A 22741-nucleotide genomic window follows, 5' to 3' on the forward strand; every position below is an offset into this window, starting at 1 on the left:
TTTTTCTTATTAAAATTTTTTCTTTTATTTTTTCTCTTATCAAACCTTTTTTTAATAAACAGAACTTCTTAATTATATTGTAGATGAGTTAGTCAGTCTCTTTTTTTATGGTTTGGGCTATGTATAGGTTACCTAAGCAATCCTTCTTACCCTTTGGTTATTAGGATATTCTTATATACTAAGATTTTCTGAGATGTCTGTTTTTCTTTTTCATTCAAATAGTCAGTCTCTGGAATTGTTTTGTTTAATGCAGATTGTAAAGTAGAGGCTGATTTCACTTTGCCCTTTACATTGTCCCAATGCCACTTACTAAATACAGGTTGGGCATCCCTAAGCTGAAAATCCAAAATCTGAAATGCTTCAAGATGCAGATTTTTTTGAGTGCCGACGTGACACTCAAAGGAAATGCTCATGGAAGCATTTTGGATTTCAGACTTTTGAATTAGGGATATTCAGCCAGTAGATATAATGCAAATACTACAACACCTGAAAGAATCTGAAATCTGAAACACTTCTGGTCCCAAGTATTACAGATGAGGGATATTCATCCCTCCTGCCTTCCCCAGCCACTGGTCTGCGCTGTCACTTTTGGCACATAGCAAGCTTCCATATGGGTGGAAGTCCCTCTCCAGACTATAAGTGTTACATAACCTTGTTGACATCTTTATAATATTGGGCTATCTCATTCTTAAACTTTGTATGTTTATCCATTTATTTTGGTGTTCTTTAATGTTAATCAATAACTTTTATTACTTTATACAGAAATATCTTGTAAAATTTTGTTTCATGTATTCCTAAGTATTGCAGGGGCCAAGAGGGAAAGCTTCCCTCTTCATTCCCTGAAGGTTTGCTGAAAATATACTGACAAAAGGCTAATGGAAAGGAGAGAAGGACATACAAATGTATTTAATGTTCACAGTGGAGGGAATCACATGAGAATGATTTGCCAATAACCCAGTGGAGTCCGGATGCTTATATACCCTTCTATATAGGGGACAGAGACATAGAGAGTGTGGAAGTAAATAACAAAGTTCTCCGGAGCTCTGAGGGAGGTGTCAGGAAGGTGAGGGATAGAACTTCACTGTGAACAAACGTCATCTTATGCAGTTAAAGCCTCCCAGGTAATTTATGGGAGCTGCCCTTAGGAGAATAGATGAAAAGTCTATATGGATGTGGTGATGACTTACTGTCTGTGCTCTTCTTCTCCCAGGTGGTTGGTCTTTTGGGTTATTTGATGAGATTTCTAAGGAGTGGGGTCTTAAGAAATTCCAAAGAGAATCCCTCCTGGTGCTTTAGGCAAGAAGATCAGTGACAGGGAGGTAAGAGCAGGTCAGAGAGAAACCTTGGTTCTGAGGCTGATTTCTGAGGCTTTTCAATTTTCAAAGCACTTAGTATGCCAAAGCTCCGTATTGTGAAGAATCATTTTCTGCACTCCAACAGTATCTTCTTGTTTTATTATTATCATAAAATGTATATTTAAGAGATGGTTCTTTCTGATGCTTTGTTCCTGGTGTATAGAAATGCTAATCACTTTAATATACTGATTTATACTCAGAAACCTTGATAAAGTCTTATTAATCCTAATAGTTTCTGATAGACAATAATATCATCTGAATAATGAAAAATTTGCCATTCTTATAATGTTTAGAATGAGATCTCCAGTACGGTATTGAATAGAGGTAGTGATATTTGACTTCCTCGCCTTGTTTTGATTTTAAAGAAAAAGCTTGCTGGTTCACCGTCAAGCTTTGAGCATGATGATTGCTATAGACTTTTTGTAGACATCCTTTAGGAGGGAAGTTTTCTGCCATTCCTAATTTGCTTACTTTGCTAAGACAGTTTAAAAAATTATAATTGACTTGCATGTTGGTGATTCGGATGTCCTGTTTGGCGATAGCAGAAAGGAGTTACATTTATTATCCATGATTGTTTTTGATGTCTGCAGTGGATATTAGTGGGGAGAGAAAGTTAGGAGGAGGTAATATATGCTTGATATATACTTATTTTCTGATTGCTTTATTTGCTATAAAATAATTTCGTATGAATTACCTCATTTGGGTTATTGTTCCCAGGGATTTTCATTTTTTTTTATTTGTTTGTTTATTTCTGGTAGGGGCTTAGAGCATTCTGATTCCATAACTGTGGCAGGTCTTATGCCCACCCATTTTTCCTACTGCATTCTGGCGATACTTAATTTGCACTATGCTTAATTAACCTACTCTCTCTTTCGTAGTCTTCTATAGTCTTCCATGTCACACACTGAGTTGTACCTGTAACCTGTTATTTTTCACTGTACTCTTGAAGAATTTTCTTAAAGTATCTAAGAAATCAGTGGTGCCCTCCCAATCTGATCCTTTTCTTCCTTCATTCACTTATTCACTCACCAGACATTCATTGATAGCATAATATGTGACCACAGATAAAATGGTGAAGAAAACATCCATGCCTTCACAGAGGTTACACTCCAGAGTGGACTCTGGACGGTAAACACATAGGCCAGTGTGTAGCATTGCAAGCTAGTGATGTGGTGAGTGAAGGAGTGAGTGGGAGAGAGAGAGTTAGGGATGACTGGGAATGTGTGTGTGCCAACCTCACTGGCATTAGGTTATCTAGGAAAGGCTTCCCTGAGGAGATGACATTTGGTCTGAGTCCTGAATCCAGTGAGCAAATCAGCTGCAGGAAGTTCAGGAACAGCAGAGTAATGACAGTGTGGTGTGTCTGGGGAACTTGAGGAAGCCAGGTGTGGGCACAAGAGAGCGAGCCAGGAGGAACTGGTAGGGGACAGAGAAAGTGGCAGAGGCCAGGAAACAGTGGGCTTGCAAGATCCTCATTAGAGAGATTTTGCTTTTATTGATGTGATGAAACTATGTATATTTTAATAGCATGTAATATTTTTGTTCATGTTCTCAACGAATTGTTCAGTCCGTTATCTGATTTCTGAGAATAAGAATGCATCCTGGGTTTATCCCACTCTTGTCTCAGAATCTCCAAACTCAGTGATTGAGGGGAAGAGGCCTTTTGCTAATATTTTTGAAAGGAATGAAGAATCTTTCTCCCTTAGAGGAGTTTGGAGAATGCTGTTGCTGAAGTTGGCCTGGCTATCTGCCCCATGTTAGGAGATGATGCTACCGGGGGAGATTACAGAGGAATAAACCAGCACTGAGTTTCCTCTGTGGTAAAGGCTCATTGTGTGAGGACAGGAGATTCTCAGTCTGACTTCCTTCTCCAAATAGAAACATCTACTTAACTGGGGGTAATATGATTAATTATGATAAATATGATAAATTATGATTGACTCATGTGTTGGTAATTCTGATGTCCTGTTTGGTGACAGCAGAAAGGAGTTACATTTGTTTTCCATGATTGATGAATAACATGGAGAAACCCCATCTCTACTAATAATGATTCATGTGTGACTCTGTAACTTTGTCTTGCTTGTGCTCCTGTTCTAAATTCTAGGTGTTGGGAGATTGGAATGGATCTCATTTTGAACTGAATCTTAACTCCTTTGCTTCAATCCCCTGTTAGCAAAATGAGATTATAGAGCAATATTTGCTGACCTTCCTCACAGAGATCCCGTGTGTGATGAAGTGATACGGATGTTGAAAGGGTGGTTTGTTTTCTTAACATATGAGAAATAGTTAATGCTAAAGTCTGATATAAAATGATTATGACTAAAACTTTTTATTGTTATTGTATGTACCATAATTTAACTCTGAAGAAAAATAAATGCTGGATATTCTTTTGAGATTACCAAAAGGATATGGCTGTAGTCTCTTCCTTGGTCTTGTAGAAGAATACATGCTATGGAAATCAATGCGCAAAAATCAGGGCATTCTTTCTGAATTTCCTGTCTCATCACATTCCCTTTGAATATGATGTGATTTTAGAAACAACTTAGAATTTAGAAACAACTTCTAGGACATTTTAATAAACTTGGGAACCTCCTTGGGGGAGAGGTCCCTGTAAGTGGTGATTGGAAGTGAAATCTTATCTTGGGCATTCATCTATCAGATATTTGTTTATCAATGTAGTGGTTGTAATCCTCAGTAGGTTATATAATACCTATTAGCCATTTTACGTTTTCATACTTGTGAAGCTTAAAAGCACTGCACACATTTGATATTATGACAATACAGGAGAGAGAATGGTGCTTACGATACTTTACTATATCTCTGCCTTGAAAAGGTAAGTGGTGAGTTGGGATAATTGTTTAAGTGACTGAGAGAAAGGAGTCTACTATTCAGGAAAAGAAGACTTTTCAGATCGTCTGCATTGATTAACGCATTGGTTAGTTCTTTAGCTCTCCACTTTACCTCGGAAGCCACATTTTTTCCTGTGTTGTCTTCACCCTGGGTTTGAACTTCTATGATGGCTAAGATCAAAGTTTTGGTCATAAGGAAGAATGACTGAGATGAGTAGTTGGTGTTTGAGAGCTGGTGCTTCGGCCATGCTGGGTTGCAGAAGTCTTCTCTTCTGCTTTGTCCAGGAGGAGAGCCTTTCAGGTCCACTGTTGAGCAGGCGTCCTGCTGCCCGTTCTGTCCTGTGGTGACTTTGGTGTTGGCCCACGCCAACCAGAGGGAGCTTGGGTACAAAGTTGACTCTGTGGAGTTTGGAAGCTCCTGGGTCTACTCTTATCTTGGCCATCCTTCAGCAGGATCCCCTGCAGCCAGCTTGGGAATTAAAAGTGTTCACCAAAACAACCTCTTTCATTTTCCGTTGTCCTTTTGAAAGACCCTTCACTCTGAAGTTTCACAGCCTTTGATTACTGCAAGAATGTAGGACCGCATCATAGAATTTAAAACACAAAGTGTCGACGTGGCCCGGTGTTAGAAGTTATTTCCGTAAGAGGGGATGGCTGTGTTTTCTAGTTGATGGGAATGGACAGGAAAACTGCTGTTGTGTTCCCATTCTCGGCAGGCTCAGATGGAAACGTGTGGGGGTGAGAGGCTTTCTGTTTGACAAAAGCTAAAAAGCCCACTCGCGTTTCTCACCTTTCAAGTTGTGACAGTCATTCACGACTGTCAAGTATAATGGCGTTTTGGACATCATCCAGGAATCGTTAACAGGTTCCAAGTGCCTTGACACAAAGAGTTTGTAAAAACATTCTGAGCTTTGTTAAGAAGACGCTTCTGAGCCACCTTCAATAGGATTCACTTTTTGTGTTATCTTTCTATCAATGGTGATAGAAAAGCCAATATCCTTAGCTGTCTGGCACCTGGGTACACAAAAGCACTTGAGTTTCGTCTCCTTCCTCAAGCAAAACTTGCCAAATTTTAAGATGGTGAAATGAGAAGAAGAAATTTGGATTTGAGTTGAATTTTTCCTATCTTAATTGCAAAAGGTAAGTATTCCGAAAAAAAAAGCCGTAATTAAAGCATTAAAGTATGCTTTCTAGAACCTACAAGTTATTTTCCTTTCTGTTAAAGGTTTTGAAAACAAAGAAGTCGATTTCTTCCATTGGATGAACATTTAGGTATTTAGTTGAAAACAAAAATGATCAAGTGTGAATAAAACTCTTCAGGAGATCTCTAGTTTAAGAATAAATATGTTTCAGCCAGATGCGGTGGCTCACGCCTGTAGTCCCAGCACTTTCGGTGGCCGAGGCAGGTGGATAACCTGAGGTCAGGAATTCAAGACCAGCCTGACTAACATGATGAAACCCCATCTCTACTTAAAAAAAAAAAAAAAAATCAGCTGGGTATAGTGGCGGGTGCTTGTAATCCCAGCTGCTTGGGAGACTGAGGCAGGAGAATTGCTTGAACCTGGGAGGCAGAGGTTGCAGTGAGCCAAGATCATGCCTTTGCACTCCAGCCTGAGCACTTTTAATCATAGATTTAATATAATATTTGTGAGAATACATATTTGGAAGAATACACTCAACCATGGGAGGGTCCCTTGGGTCTCTCTGGAGTCTCATTTTATATTAATGAAGGCATAGATGAAAACTGCTTGGCCTCGTTGGTTCTGAGAGAAACCCTGATGGAAGAGTGAAGCCTGGCCTGCTGAGAGCTTATCAGCCTTTGCCCCTATGTTGGCCCAGGGATGGGGTATGGTATGGGGGTATCTGACTTTTGTGGGGAGAGGACTCCCTTATGTCAGAGAAGCCTATGGCCCTGGCAGAGTGTTAGTATTGAATTGAGAGAGGGATTCCCGAGGGATTTGCATTAGTCAAATGAAGAAGCATGGGTGAGAGTTGGTGGTGGTGGCTGTGGGGGCTTGGAGTCCTTCTTGGCCTAGGGTGTGATTTTCTCCTGAACCCTTCCCTGGCTTCTTTGGTTTCCTAGTCACTTGGTTTAATTTTTCTCCCCTGTTTCCTGAGCCCTGGAGATGTCTTCCTTCTCTTTCAACTTCTACCAATGTTTAGATCCTATAGTCAGGTGATTTCTGAGAATTTAAGTTCATAGCTTATCCTTTTGTCTTCTGACTCAAAGGCAAACATGTTCAAGAGTTGTTTTTCCCTTTCTAGCAAAAAATGAAAGGGGAGAAGTGAAAGGAGGTTGGTGTGTTTTAGAGTGATTTCAAGTAGCTGGGGGTAGAAGGGAAAAATGGAGAGGAGCAGAGACTACATTTCATGCTAGGAGCTTGGCATATTTGGGCAATTGAGAGAGGGCTGGAGCTGCTGAAGTGGGATGGGGATAGAAGGGAGGAATGAGGTGAGGGAGAGACGGATGGATGGATGCATAGGATGAGGTCTGGGGCAGGTGGGCCCTGGCTAGATCACACAGGCCTTTGTGGGCCATGTTAAAGACTTTGGATTTAAGCTTGAGAGCGGTGGGGAGCCATTGAAGGGATTTAAACAGAGGAGGTGTTTGAAAGCCTTTGTGGTTTCGACTTTGGAGGCTATGTGGATAATAGATCTGAGGGCTCTTGCAAGAGCCCAGATGAGAAATGTTGGTTTGGCCTAGAGAACATTTGTGAGGGTTGAGTTGGATTGGCGGTGGCCTGGACATGGAGGGGAGGGAGAAGGAGTGTGGAGAGGGACTCCTTGGTTCTGGCACAAGCACCTGAGGGCCCTGAAGTAGTCAGAGGAGACTAGTAAGACTAGTAAGCTGCTGTAACAGCAGCTTCAACATTTCAGCCAACTGCAACAGAGTTTGCAGTCTTGCAAAATCTGCTATAAGTCCAAGTGACCCTCCAGGGCATCTGTCCTCAAACTAAGTGGTCTAGCCTGCCTTCCATATCAATATGGGTTCTACCAAATTCACTGTGGCAAGGGGAGAGAGAACCTGGCTATCTAGTGCCTCTGTCTCTTCCACTCACATATCTTTAGCCACAAGAGTCATGTATTTGGCTGTGGCCTTACCCTGCAAGGGGGCTAGAAGTACAGTACCCTAGAGTGCTCAGAAGAGGGGAAGTGGGAAATCTGGTGTAAAGGTGTACCACAAAGCCATTTTCTAATGTGAGAAGCCTGAAGGAAAAATAGCTTCTGGAGGAAAGAGTTCTGTTTTCGATATGTTAGATTTGAGATGCTTGTGAGATACCTAAGTAGCTATGTCAAGTAGGCACTTGGATATTTGAGGAAGGAAGGAAGGATGGAGGGAGGAAGGGAAGGAAGGAAGGAGGAAGGAAGGAAGGAAGGAAGGAAGGAAGGAAGGAAGGAAGGAAGGAAGGAAGGAAGGAAGGAAGGAAAGAAGGAAAACTGGCTTGGGTTGAGGATATACATTTAAAGTGTGTCTATGGGACTGGATGAGACTGCCTAGAGACGGTTTCTGGAGAAAGACAAGGACTCAGAAATGAATCCTGTATTAGTCTAGGCTATACTCTGCTGTGGATCCAAGCAATCTCAAAGTCCTAGTGGCTTGTCACAGGCTTACCCATGCCAGATGTCCACTGGGGGACAGTGGGAGGCCCCGTCATATTGTAATTATACCATCTGAGCAGAAACTTTGTGTTTTGTGTTGAATGACTTGTCCCCAATACCTGGAAGCATACCTGGCAGAAGGCAGCACCTGGCAATACCTGGCACAAGGTTGTAATGGAGAAAATACTTATTCAAATGCCAATGGATATAAATGAATCGATGAAAATATGTTGTGAATATTGTCCAGTGTCACTCATATTTTAATGTGATAATTAAAAATGACTCTTATTCTATCTCACAGTTTTGCCATACATTATTAAACTATTTTCTGTTCTTTAACTTTAACATTGTTTATACAATTTTCCTGAGAATAATGTAGACACCACCTTTGTAGATGGCAGTGAATTCAGTGTTAGACTTACTGATAAGTGGGCAGAGTGCAATTTCTCTTTACATTTTGCAGTTACTGAAAACCACACAGGCCTAACTATTCAGCGGGGCTGAGTATTGGGTTGAAATCTTTGAAACGTGCAGAGCCTTATTTAATCCCACATCTGAATAGGCAGCCACCTTAGCTTCTCCTGGGCGTACCAAGGACTACCAACAGGCAGATTCTGGATTTTTGTCCAAAAAGTTATGTACCTGTTGGACCCCTAGAGTTTTGGCTCTTAACTCTGTGGCTGAACTAAATTTTACCTGGAAAAACTTGATGTAGATGTTTGAAAGGTCAACCTTGTTGTTGTTTTTTGTTTAAATCTCAGTTAAGTTTCAGAAACTTTCACTTTAAGCTGTGTAACTTCCCAGTGAACTCTCATGTGCTGTAGGGAATTGATTTGCTATTTAGGTTCTTTGCCATAATAAGCTCATTAAAGGCTGGGGCCTGTTACCAAAAAGTGATTATTTCAGTTTTGAGTACTTGTTCTGAGGCTGTACTCTGACAGAGCAAGATGTCAATTAAGATTATTCCTTGTTAGTGGAAATAAAATCATGTTATCTCCTTATAAAAGAATCTCTCTGTTCTTTCTCTAAGGGGAGGGCAAGTATATTCAACTCACACAAAGTTTGTCCATTCATAAAGTGAAAAGGTAAAAGGATAGAGGTCACGAAGAGATCCCCGTTTTACCAGACCGGAAATTATGATCTGAGCCAGGGGGTGTTTTTCCTGCAGAGCTGACTCTCAGAGGTGGTATCTAGTTGCAGGTTCTATCACAGCATTGAGAATGGAGTCTTTGTGGAGCCTGAAACCCTCAGGCCGTAACTGCCTTCTGTCCACAGAGTCAACGTCAGAAGCAAGTTCACCATGTCGCAGCCAGCGTTACACAAGTACAAGGTGGGAAGGTGTGACCGTGATCCATAATGGAAAAGTGGGTAAAGCCTCTTTCTTCCTGGTGAACCAGGCTTGATTTGGCTTTCATAGTCAGGGATAATGTTGGCCGTCTCTTACTCGGTGCCAGGCACTGTTCTAAGCATGGTGTGTATTAAGGTCCAAGGAAATTTAGGGTGACGGTTCAGAACACTGCCTTCAGATGGACTAGATGGCTGAACAGCCAAGTGAGTGACCGGTTTCTTCGGTGCCTCCATCTACCCATGTTTAGGGTGGGGATTTTGATTGTGCCTTTGTCATATCATAGGGCTGTTGTGAGGACTGAATGGGCTAATCTATATAAACTGTTTAATAGGGTACCTGGCACAGAGAAAGTTATATAGGTGCGTTGGCTATTGCTGTCATTTTAGTACTCAGTTCTAAGAAACTGTTGACGTAGGTACTGTGGTTTTCTCCATTTTACAGTTGAGTAAACTGAGGCATAGAAAGCAACTTTCCCAAAGCTATAAGGCTAGGAGGTCATGAAACTAGGATTAGAATACAGGCAGTCGGAGTCCAATCAGTGGCTGTAACTGCTGTACTGTGCTGCCTTCCCATTTATTTGGAGGAAGTGGCTGTGTATTTTTAGATGTAATCTGCAGTAAAGATAGTCCTGCAAGGCAGAAGTGAGTAGGAAGGCTGTATTTGGCACTGACAGCTTGGACTTTACCACTAGTTCCTCCAGGTGAGTCTGTACACCCATTGCCTTGATACTGGTCAACAAATTGGCTGAGAGTCCATCTTCTATTTGGAGTAGTCCTGTCCCAGTAAACGACATCACCATCTATTCTGTTACAGAACCATAATCCTGGATCGTCGTTGATTCCAGCTTCTCCCTCTTTGTCTATTATCAGTTGTTTTGATTGTTTTAATAGCTTATAAATCCATCACCTTCTCTGTCTCCATGGCCACCCAAGCCCAAGTCACTGCCATCAGTCACTTTCTTACCAACCTGCCCCTGTCATCCTTGCCCTGTTCCAATCTGTTCTTTAGGTAGGCAAAGGTAAAATGCAAATCTGGTCATCTTGTGCCCGGGCTTAACACTCACTTTTATATTCTAATCCAGGTCTGTCTGCCTCCAAAGCCATCTTTCATCTATAAAGTTTTTAGGAGTTGACCTTGATTTGAAAGGCCAAGAAAAGTAGGGTTCTTAGGAGTCCAGTGGAATCTGGTTTTCTTTGACCTCACTCATCAAATTCACACCTCACATAATTATGATAAGATGCATGATGGCCTTTTCTAATTTTTTTTTTCACAATTGCCTTCATCAGTCTAGCTAGGGGTTTGTGTGTCTTGTTTTTATTGTCATTAGTTTGGTTTTTGACATGACAGAGTCCTTGTCAAAGCAGATATTAACAGGTTGAGTTCTAGGTTTGCTAGAACTGAATGCAGATGCAAAGCATTTGAAATTATCAATATCCTGTTAATGGAGGCTAGAGGAGAAACCAAAGTAAATTTTCTAAAGTATTAAATTAGAACATTGCCAACACAGAGTTGGAAGTTTCTCTGCTTTCCTCTTATCAGCTTTTAATCTGATCATTTCCCAGGGAGTGCAGACAGGCTGTGGGGGAGCTCTCCTCCCAGGGCTAACTTGAGGGGAAAATGAGCATTAAAAAAACAATTCATTCAGAATGTTATCCTTGGGATGCCAGTGAGCAGGTCAGTAACCCTAAGCTGTAATCAATGATACTGGCATTCAGAATAGAACCACAGACCACTTTCCCCCAAATATGTACCATGGACTGCCATTGAGCACCTCAGGTCATATTTATCTATGCATGTGAGCAGGAATAAGTCTTTTGTTCTTAAGCATGGCCCACTGTTTCCACTGTCATCTCGATGTTTGTGCGAAAAGCTCTCACAGTGTGGCCCTGTAGCCATGCTGATAGCATGTGCCCTGAGTGTGTTTTATCTTAAACCAAACTGCAGCAAACTTGTGAGGGAGCTCAGATAAAAACTAGAGGAAAGAGATTTGAATCATAAAATCCAGGGAGCTTTGGCAGAGCCTCCTAAGGTGAAAGAGATGAGAAAGAAAAAAATCTATAGGTTTGTTTGTCTTACTAGTGAGTATGACAAACAATAATATTGTGGCTAATAACTAGAGAGATAATGGGGGAAATTTGTTTTTTAACTGCATCTTTCCTGAGAAACATTTGAGGTTCTGCTGTTTAGAGCTATGATAAGACAACCCTAGGCACAGAGCTAAGTAATCACTGTGACTTAGTCTCCACTAAAACCACAGCTTCTGGGGGGCAGCTGGGCTGAGGTCTAGCCAGCAAAGTTCATTAGGCCCCAGGTGGGTCATGCCTACTTCAGTGGGGAAAGGTATGATACCTGTGTTCACACGTCATATGGGTCACTGTTGACACTCCTGAAACCAAAGACAGGTTAGCAAGAGAAAAGTATAACACATTTATTTGATCAAAGTTTTATCTGACATGGGAGCCTTCAGAAATGAAGACCCAAACCCCGTAACTATTGTTATGCTTAGGCTTGGTGAAGAATGGACAGCCACGAAGAACTATGATTGGACAAAGGGTTTGACCTAATGGCAGTAGGCCACAGAGGAACCTCAACAAGGCCAGTTGGTTCAGATTCTTACTGGCCTCTCTGCTTAGCATTTCTTCCTCCTAGGTGTAGGGCAGGAACCCTCTGAAATGAGGGTCTCTGGGGAGAAGGAAGAAGGGAGTGACCTTCCTAGGTTTCATGGTTTACTTTGGGAGAGAGAGGTTCTAGTTTCAATGATCCACCTTGCTGAAGAGGATTTTTTTTGGTATTTATTATTCTTTTATTAAGGTAAATTAATGCTTAAAGGAATTTTGTGAATTTGTCTTCCTAACCCTTGATCATCTTTTTAAAAAATTATACTTTAAGTTCTGGGACACATGTGCAGAACGTGCAGGTTTGTTACATAGGTATACATGTGCCATGGTGGCTTGCTGCACCCATCAACCTGTCATCTACATTAGGTATTTCTCCTAATGCTATCCCTCCTCTAGTCTCCACCCACTGACAGGTCCTGGTGTGTGATGTTCTCCTCCCTGTGTCCATGTGTTCTCATTATTCAACACCCACTTATGAATGAGAACATGTGGTGTTAGGTTTTCTGTTCCTGCGTTAGGTTTGCGGAGAATGATGGTTTCCAGCTTCATCCAAGTCGCTTCAAAGGACATGAACTCATCCTTTGGAGAAATAGGAATGCTTTTACACTGCTGGTGGGAGTGTAAATTCGTTCAACCACTGTGGAAGAGAGTGGGGTGATTCCTCAAGGATCTAGAACTAGAAATACTATTGGACCCAGCAATCCCATTACTGGGTATATACTCAAAGGATTATAAATCATTCTACTATAAAGACAAATGCACATGTATGTTTACTGCAGCACTATTCACGATAGCAAAGACTTGGAACCAACACAAATGCCCGTCAGTGATAGACTGGATAAAGAAAATGTGGCACAAAGACACCATGGAAGTTTGGTTTTTATGACTTGCTTCAGGCGTGAAAGAGAGATGGGAGACTGGAGAGCAGGAGAGGTCATAGAGACCTTGCTTCTGAGACCTTCTAGTCCTTTTTAGTTCAGAGTACTCAGCATGCCGAAGCTCTATACTTTGGGGTATGATTTTCTAAGCCCCAACACTATCCTCTGTCTACTTGCTGGGAGGATTGGACAGAAAAGAACAGAACAGATATCACTCTGCAAGGCTGGAAGAACACACAGTTGGGGGATTTGCGCAGTAATGGTGGGGCAGATCCCCCTCTGTGCAGCAGCCCCCCCGTGGGCCCTCTTTAAGCACTGAGCTGCCTCATAACTCAAGATGATATCTGCTTCTCCTTGGGGAGAAAGGATTTAGAGCAAGTTGAGTCCCGGTCACTTTCGTGTACTCAGAGAAGTTTCCTTGAAGACGAGACCTCCGGACAGGAGAGAAAATAGGTCTCTTATTTTCCATTAGGGCATCTGCTCAGGCAGTTCTCTTTGACTTCCTGCCTTTGCAATGTAGGTCAATCCTCTCAGAATCTTACCCTAACTTTCCGCCTCTGATTTCTGTCAACACAGTCATTCACCTAGAATCTTTTGTATGCCCTGAAAACTTCAAATCTAAAAAACTCCCTGGACTTAAGGCAAAGTTATTTCCTTTCTAGTGCCATGGCTAGCATCATAGTCTGATGCTTAGAGCAAAAAGAATCCCCATGCAGTGTGGCTTCTGTGTGTTTCATGAGACTGGACTACAGATGTGTTTCCACAATTTCATTTATCCAGCTACCCCATGTCTAGTAAATAATAATACCAGGTCAGACACTACTCTAATTGCTTTATAGGTATTTTATTTTCATAGTAATCCCATGAGAAGGGCTTCACTGTCATTCCTGGGTCAGATGAGGATACCGAGGGTCAACATGTTGTGTAACTTGTCCAAAGTCACAGCATTTTCTTTCTTTTTTTTTTTTTTCTGAGACAGAGTCATGCTCTGTCGCAAAGGCTAGAGTGCAGTGGTGTGGTCTCGGCTCCTTGCAACCTCTGCCTCCTGGGTTCAAGCGATTCTCCTGCTGTAGCCTCCTGAGTAGCTGGGACTACAGGTGTAATATTGGGGTTCAGGGTGCCCTCAGCTCCCCTGAGAGGATGCTTTTCCAGGTTCTTGGCCTCCTGCCCTCTCAAGAATGAGAGAGGGGACCACGGTGCAGTGTGCAGTAAATGCTGGACTCAAAAGTGTTTCTAGGAAGTGATTTATTTAGAGAGAGAGAAACAGGAGAAAGAGAAACAGCTGACTCACGCCGAGCAAGAGAATCCAGCAAAGGAAAAAAGCCGCCTGGTGCTGTCACTTTAAAAGCCGCATTTGCAGCCGCGGCTGTGCCGGCTGTGAGTTCCCCCGCGGCTTTCGGTCGCCATGTTGACCCCGCCAGAACCCCGTGAGCGGTTGGGCCACTCCCCGAGCTGCTGCCCACACAGGGACCTGGTGGCCAGCAGGTGAATGTCCTGAGGAAGGCTATTTTACACTGCTGCCTGGGAGTGGAGAATGTCGGGGAGGCCCACCAGAACCATGCGCTGGGCTGCTACGTCCCTGGTCCCCTGCGGGCTCGGGCTGTACCCCGCCCCTCCCTGCTGTTTATCTGTGGCCGACCTCTGCCGGCTGGGTTCCACCTCGGGGCTGGGCTGTTCCCGGACAGCAAGGAGCTGATCCTTTCCACCCCACAGGCTCCTGCAGGTTTTGGTCCCAGTGATAATATCCGAAGGATAGAGAAGGAGAGGGAAAGCTGAGAGAGAGCTTGGAGGTAAAAAAAAAACAAAAAAACAAAAAAACTGCGCTTTTAATTCCGGCTGGCCCGCGCCACTTAAGACGGTGGGGCGACGCCACCGCTCTGGTTCCCCACAGTCCTGCCTGGCTGCGGCCGCTTCAGGTGTTCTTAAAGAGACAGGACAGCCTGGGGCCTGTTTTACTCATGGTTTTGAAGTCTTCTTTCCTGGTTGTACCCCTCTTCTGGTTGTACCCCTTTTCTGGTGTACCCCTCTCCTGGCTGGCTCGCCAAAATGTAATATTGGGGTTCAGGGTGCCCTCAGCTCCCAAGAGGACGTTTCTCCAGGTTCTTGGCCTCCTGCCCCCTCAAGAATGAAAGAGGGGACCACAGTACAGTGCGCAGTAAATGCTGGACTCAGAAGTGTTTGTAGAAAGTGATTTATTTAAACAGAGAGAGAAAAAGGAGGAGAGAGAAAGAAACTGCTAACTCTCACACTGAGTGAGAGAATCCAGAAAGATGGAATCCGGGAGAGGAAAGCAGCTTCCACCCTGAGTGGAAGGGAATAGAGAGAGATGGCGTTTAGGAGGGAAGACAGGCTTCCACGAGAAAGTGTGGAAGGGGACTCCAGAGGGGAAATCCAGGAGAGAGAAAGACAGCTTCCACGAAGGGAGTGTTCGTGGAAGGGGACCCAAACATGGAGTCTGAAGGGCTGTGGAAGAAGGGGACTTTTAGCCTGGGAGGAACCCCCACCTTCTCTCAGGCCCCAGGCCAATGAAAGGAGTTCCTTAGAACTTCCGCTGGAGTGATTGACTCTTAGTTTCTTCCCGCGCCCGGGAAATTCAAACACAAACCATTAAATCTCCCGCATGGAGAGAGATGGGAGCGGGCAAGGTGCTAAGAACTTCTTGCCCTTAAAACTACGCCCCCTTGTGGACCCGGAAAGAGAACACATTCCTCCACAGGCACACACCACCACATCTGGCAAATTTTTGTATTTTTAGTAGAGACAGGGCTTCACCATGTTGGCCAGGATGGTCTCAGATCTTCTGACCTCATAATCCACCCACCTTGGCCTCCTAAATGCTGGGATTAAAGGTGCGAGCCACTGCACCCGACCAAGTCACAGCGTTTTCGATCTGGGTGAACCAGGATTAACACCCTGGCCAATATCTGACCCCAGAGCCCTCATACAAGCCTGTGCTCTTCTAGGGAATAAGGACCCCAGACGGGGAGAAAAAGGCAGAGCCAAATCGTATGACGTGTGTGGCGGCCGTGTGGCATTGCATTATGCATCAGAATGACTAATGCTGTGTGCCAGGGTTGTCAGGTGAAACCCAGTGGAGGCACAGCCCAGAGTTCTGCAGGGGCCTTCAGTGGTAATCTGATGCAATCGAATTTCCTAGGGGTGGCAGTTAGAGCTCTGCTGCTGCTGGAGAGAGGCCGAGAAAGAAGTTTCACATACTGTTTTTTGATCAGCAGGTTTGGAAACTTTGAATGTTTGGCTCGCAGGATGGTGGAAACACTCCAGCACTTCCTGTGGCCTCGAGTCTGGGTTGTGCGATAGGGAACTGGGCGGGAGCCTTGCCTCCTCCATTGGGGACTGTCTGTACACATCACCAAGTGACATGGCTTGCTGGGAGGAAGGGAGCAGACACTGGCATTACAACAGCTGAAAAGGAATTTGGAAAGCAAATATCCAGAAAACCAGAACAAGGGAGGAAGTGTGTGCATTAGTTTGCAGAATGATGAACTTTCCAGTTGAAACGCTGATTCCCCAAGTGCAAGAGAGCTTGGAGTGAAGGGAAGGGAGCGAGTGGCTCAGCTCAGGTCTCATCCTGTTTTTGAAAGAATTTTTCCAGGAGGAAAAGGAATCTGGAATAGGCCCTGGTCTCACCTCTGAACAGCTCCCTTTCTATTTATGTCCAGTGAGAACGAATGAATAGCTGCTGCTTGAAGAATGTCTGAAGGTTTTCTGTGCAAGGAATTCTAGATTTTAAAAATGCATCACTAGCTTGAGTAATCCTTCACATTTGTAATTTTAATTTCTGAATTTGTTTTTAGGGAAAGAGTGGTTCACTTATTCATTCACTTGACTGAAAAATATTGAGCTGCTCTTTACCATGCTATCTGATCAGGTCTGGAACAATAGAGATGAATAAGATATGAGTCCTACCCTCAGGGAGCTCATATAAAGGAACAGGATAAGGTGTGGAAAGATCTCTGGTAGGTCATTGTCAGTGCCTAAGAAGACAGATTCAGGGCAGTGACTTGTAGCATGAGAGGCTGTGAGGTCAAGGAAATCTTTCAGAGGAGCTGGTGCATGAGATTGGCTTTGAAATCTAGGTGGGAATTTTTTAAGCAGACCCAAGGAAAGGGGAGGATATTGGAGGTGGAGAGAACATTATGAACAAAGAGGCAGTGTGAGGACCTTGGCAGGCTAAGGAAACGGCAAGCCATTTATGAAGAAGGAAGAGATACAAACATTTGTCTCAAGTTCTCTAATCCTTCACCTAGAACGTAGCTAGCTGGAGGATGGTCCTGACTTAGTCTAGGGGTTCCTTCTTTAAGCAGAGCCGCCAGAAGCCGCCACAAATGGACCGTTGACAGTCTTAAGGCAGAACCCGTTTTCCATTTCCGACTTACAAAGCCATTGTATGTGTGTGGGGTTTGGGGAGCAGGGACTCACTGGGTCAGGGAGGAAGCACTGGTAGTAGTTGGATGCAGGCTGTGAAAGGTTTATATCCTAGAGGCCCCAGGTCACCATCCACAGATTTAAAGCAAAAAGTGAGATTTTCAAATGATCACAAATACAGGTATTCTGTTTCTTGTACTATGTATCCTCTGTTGCTTTGCACAGTAGAAGCTGCAGTTAATAGAATTTTTACTGTTCCCTGTAAATTGGAAAGAGTTACTCAAAAGAATTGGGCTACTTTCCTGGAGACAAGCCCACAGATGCAGGTGATGATAATTCAATATGGGACTAAAGGAGAGTTTTCTCTGCCACTTTCCATTACATTTCTGGTCGAGACTATTTGGCAATTCTTTCCTTTTGAGAAGCTGAGAAGGCAAATAGTCTCAAAGAATGTCCTATGAGAAACCTGTGCCACAAGATGTTTTATTTAAAAATAAAAGTTTTCTAGACAGATACATTTGGGAAATACTGTAGATTGAATATGGAGATTTCACAGGACACATGTGTTACATTAAACTCCCTGAGAAGTCCTGCAGTAAAGGAAACTATTTTGAAAGAAAGGCATAGAGCCCAGCACAGTGGCTCTTGCCTGCAATCCCAGTATTTTGGGAGGCTACAGCAGGAGTATTGCTTGAACTCAGGCTAATAATGGTACCTAATTCAGATTGTCTTGAAAAGCATATAAGACATGAACTAGTTAGTTATTAGTAGATATTACTTCATTCACTGTTTCCCAAGAATCCTGACTCTTTCTTTTTGCATTGCATTTGCAAATAACTCAGAGAAGCGGTGCTATGTGGGAAATGCTGGAGTGAGACCAACTCCTGCAATCCATGCATGAGTTCTAATAGCAGTCTCGCAGAGGAAAGGCAGCCCCTAGGTGCTGAGTGCTATATCAGAGATGTGGACTTGCAGCCACAGGAACTCTAGAATTGGGGAGCAAAAGATCCTTTCCTCTTGACTGTGAGGTTAGAGTGTGTAGCTTCAGCCTGTCTTGTCTTTCAGTCATTTAATGACCAGTTTGGAACTTAGGTCAGTAAACGGATATGGTTAGGTTGATATATTAGGAGTTTTTCAATTACAAGTGACAGAAACTGAACTCAAGCTCACATAGCATAATGAGGAATTTATTCGTTTGTCTATCTAGGAAGAATATTAGGATAGCTCAGAAGGAAGGAAGGAAAAGTGTTAGGAAACTCAACAGAAACTGAACATAGCTAGGCCTCCTGTCCTTGTTCCCTCTTGACTTGTCTTGGCTTCTCCTTGTCTCATTCTTTCTTATGAGGCTTTCTGCATGGAGGGAGTAAGGCTGCAGACAGCTTCAGCTTCATCCCCAGCAGAAAGCAAGAACTCCTGGCCTCAAGTGATTTGCCTGCCTCGTTCCCCCAAAGTGCTAGGATTACAAGTGCTGAGCTACTGCACCCAGCTAACAAATAAATTCATGAGATCCTTATTAAGGATACATCTACCAAGTTGGATCATGTTTATTGCAAATGTTTTTTTCAGATTGTTTTTCATCTTTAAATTTTTACTATATATATTTTAAACTAATATATAAAAATGACACAGGGAATTTTTATATTCCCTGTGTAAGGATCATGTTATAATCTTCTCTGTATTGTTCCAGTTTTAGTGTATATGCTTCCAAAGCATTTATTTAGCTGTCTAAATTTTTATGCAGGTTTTTGGAATTCAGAAGTTTTTAAGATTCTTTCTATCAAATCATCAAGCTCTTCTTTGATGCTTTCTGTCTTTGGTGTTTTATTAGTTTGCTAGGGCTGCCATAAAAAAGTACCACAGACTGGAGGGTTTAACTAACAGAAATGATTTTTCTCACTGTTATGAAGGCTGGAAGTCAGAGATCAAGGTGTCATCAGTGTTGGTTCTTTCTGAGGGCTTTCTCTTTGGCTTACAAATGGCCATCTTTTCCCTGTGTCCTCAGATGGTCTTCCCTCTGTATCTTCCGTGTTCCAATTTCCTCCTTTTATAAGGATACCAGACAGACATACTATATTGGGGCCCGCCCTGAAGACCTAATTTTAACTTAATTACCACTTTCAAGGTCCTGTCTCCACATACAGCCACATTCTGAGGCACTGGAGGGTTAGGATTTGAACATATGAATTTTGAGGGGGTACACAATTCACCTAGAACAGTTCTCATCCTATAGTGGCCTCTATCACCCTGAGATTTAAGTATTTGAGGAAAGTCATAACTAGCTAAGAATTAGTGTCTTCATTAATTTACTGCAAATAGTCATACCTGTCACTGAGGGCTGTGAAGAAGAGTGAGTGAAGTATGTGTCCACAGTGCCCAGCCCCGTGCCTGCTCTGGGCTCCTGCCTGCCACTCCTTCTGACAACTGTCCTCTAGCCTTCATGATGTCAGTGCCAGACACTGTGAAAGCAAAGACTTTTCTCTGAAAGTTTCCATTATATTGCAAGCCAACCATAGCCAATAGCACATTTCCCCACCTGTCAAGTAAATGGGCTGAATTGTTGCTAAGAGTAGGATATGTTGCTTTTGTCAACAGCGTATACAGAAAATGAAATATTGAGCCTCCACATTGGATTCCATTCTCTCTTTACTCCCTTTCTTTCTGTGTTCTGTTCTGAATGCACCATGTTCCCTCATTTCTGAAGCCATAAGCTTCCTTTTTGGCCCTGGGCTGTCATCAGAATGGCCATCGGGTCCCTGATACGGGAACCTGAAATGACACCCATTGATCCATCCGGACCCTCCAGTGTAGGGCAGGTGGGGGGACACATGCCCACCATTGCTGCTCTCATGGGAAACAAAGACTGGCTTTAGCAAACCTGGACACTCATCCTGAATAATGTCAGCTGACAGTACCACCCACTTCATGTATTCTTGGACCTAGACGCTAAAGGTATTGAGACAATTTCAGTCTGTTTGTCATAAGAAGGATGCTAGCACAAAGAAGAGAAGAGCAAAACTTTAACCCAAGCCTGTTTCAGTGGCCCCTCCTGAGGTTCAGTGTACCATGCAGGGCAGAGTTCTCAAAAGCAAAGACTAGAGGGCTACAGGAAGACAGCAGGGCCAAGAGGGAAGGCTGCTTTCGTTTGGTGCTCCTCCTGAAGCCCTTTCCCTTTCTGCCTAACCTAAGGCAAGGGAAAATGTGGTCCATGTCTTTTTCTATCAGAGACAACTCAACATTAAAAATGTGAGATGAACAGCTCCCTCCCCCCTGTCCCCATCATCATTATAAACCCATTATCCATCATCAATAGATAATGACTGTTAGGGGGGCAGAGGACAGCTTTCCTGGGGAGGAAGGAAGGGGCTGAGGAGTGGAAGCAGATCATTTCTCCAGCTGTTTGGTGTTTCTCTCCCATTGATCTGCCCTGGCCTCTACTGGCCCATCTGTCAGGCTTGTGAGTGCAGTGGGGGAGGGGACACAAGGTTCACCAGGGTGAGTGTGTTCATTTTCCCAACACCCAGTTTCTACAGGAACAGCCTTACCGGCTTAATTATTTTCTCAGTAGGGTTCATTGTGCAACAGAAAGACTAGAAAGAGCATTAAAAAGGTATAAGCCATTGCAGGCACCCAACACTAAAGCTATATGGAAAATTCAGAACCAACAATAACAAAAAAAATCAGGTATTTGGGAGCTTTGTGGAACCCAAAGAATGAATTAAGCTGTATGGAAAAAACCTGTAGAGACGTAACAGATCTTTAAGAGATTACAGCAAGAGGCATGTTGAACTTGGGACATAGAGCAATGTGTAGAGAGATGAGTTTCTAGGTGGAAGTCAAGAGCGATTTCTCTCTGTTGTCTTCGAAATGCCACCCAAAGCTAGGGAGACATTTAGTAAAAGAGTAGGCTTGCTCATGGGTTATAGATTCAGAGGTTACTGCTATGCGGTCTTCAGTAGTACCTAACTCTAGAATAAGAACTGATTCCTCTTTCTCGTTTGATTCACTCAACTATAAACACACCATTTAACATGCATATCCAGGTGATGGAATCTTGATTTTAAACATGGAACAATTCCAACATTTTTGGAATGGAATAAAGTCAAGCTAGCAGGCAAGCAGGACCAGTAGTTATATAATGTGATGTGCATTCTCCACCCATTCCTTAAGCACCTCCAGGGATTTGGTAGTGACTTTAGAAGGCATAATGTTTAGAATGTCAAGGCACCTGCCTGGGCCTCTCTTCTGTTTCTTTCTGTAGTGGTTCTTAAATTTCAGTTTGTATAAGAATTATTATACCCGGCTAGCTATACAACTTCTTGTAGCTTGTATTTACTGGGCAATTTAAGTAATGCTAGGCTATCTACTTTGGTAATTTTGACAACACTAGGCTCAGTTGTACTGCTGGTAGCTCTAATGAGATGTTCGTTGAGGAGGGGATGCATTCATCCAACTGCCATGTATTAAAATGCCTGCCTACTATAGCCCTGAGTCTGTAACTGTGAATGTGATGTGGACCTTGCCCTTAGACTACTCCAGATGAAGTGGGGAGAAGTTGACAAAGAAAGTCCAGTACCCCCAGTGTTGTCCTGGGAGAAGCATAGGGCACCAGGAGGTTCACTTGGTTGGCTGAAGATTTTAGAATGTATTTCCTTCACAGTTAGGCCTCACCAAGAGTTGGGCTTGTGCACTGATCTTTCCTGGAGAGCCTGATGAGACCATGTACCTTGTGTTCACTTTGAGAGTGGGATGGGTTGCCCTGATCATTGGTAATCTGCCTAGAGGATTTGCTAGCTTGCCACCTGTATTAGTCTGTTTCCATGCTCCTAATAAAGACACACCTGAGACTGGGTAATTTATAAAGAAAAAAGAGGTTTAATGGACTCACAGTTTCATATGGATGGGGAGGCCTCACAATCATGGCAGAAGGCGAAGGCATGTCTTACATGGTGGCAGACAAGAGAGAATGAGAACCAAGCGAGAGGGGTTTCCCCTTATAAAACCATCAGATCTTGTGAGACTTATTTGCTACCACAAGAACAGTATGGGGGAAACCTCCCCTATGATTCGATTATCTCCCACCAGGTCCCTCCTACAACACGTGATTATTTGTTGAGACTGAGAGGGAAGGGCTGCAGACCTCTAGAGGGCAGAGGCCAGGGATGCTGCCAGCTATCCTGCAATGTTCAGGGCAGCTCCTACAGCAAAAAAGTACGGTCCAGCTGGTAATTGTGCCAGGAATGAGAAAGCCCAGGCTAGAACCTTTCTCCCATAAATTTCATCAGTAGTAACAGTGATTATGTACAGAAGCCTTAGGTGCTGTTTCCTGGTGGAAATATAAATTTAAGAGGATAAAGTGTGGTCTTTCGAGGATAAAATGTGAACTAGATTATCCATTCTGCCATTGTGCACCTAGCTGTACCCCAGGGGAGCCTTGCTATGCCCCCCTTCCTTTCCCTTGTGGTTTATTAATGTTGGGGGAAACCGATGAGGTCTAATTGGGATTGGTTAAGTGAATTCCCAAAGGGAAGTCTCCTTGCATCTTTGCTTTCTCAATGGTTTCTCTGTGTACAGCTCCCCTCTGACTCTCCCCTGGAACCACGTTATTGTATTCTCACCTGTTCAACAGGTTTTCCCTGAACGGTCTTTGAGAAATAAATACCAGTCAAAGGGGTAGAAAAACAAGCCTGGCCTTTGAGTCCTAGAAGAT

The 22741-nt window shown here is 43.3% G+C and overlaps 1 protein-coding gene and 1 pseudogene across 7 annotated transcripts in view; one reads left to right on the plus strand and one right to left on the minus strand.

Moving 5' to 3' along the window:
• The window catches only part of ELMO1 (engulfment and cell motility 1), a 569594-nt gene that overhangs the window by 84249 nt on the left and 462604 nt on the right, over positions 1 to 22741 (plus strand). The window lies entirely within an intron of this gene.
• LOC116557628 lies at positions 18649 to 18747 on the minus strand (annotated as a pseudogene).

Source organism: Sapajus apella, unplaced genomic scaffold, assembly GCF_009761245.1.
Source record: "Sapajus apella isolate SASKATOON/1434 unplaced genomic scaffold, GSC_monkey_1.0 scaffold19, whole genome shotgun sequence".
NCBI lineage: Eukaryota > Metazoa > Chordata > Mammalia > Primates > Cebidae > Sapajus > Sapajus apella.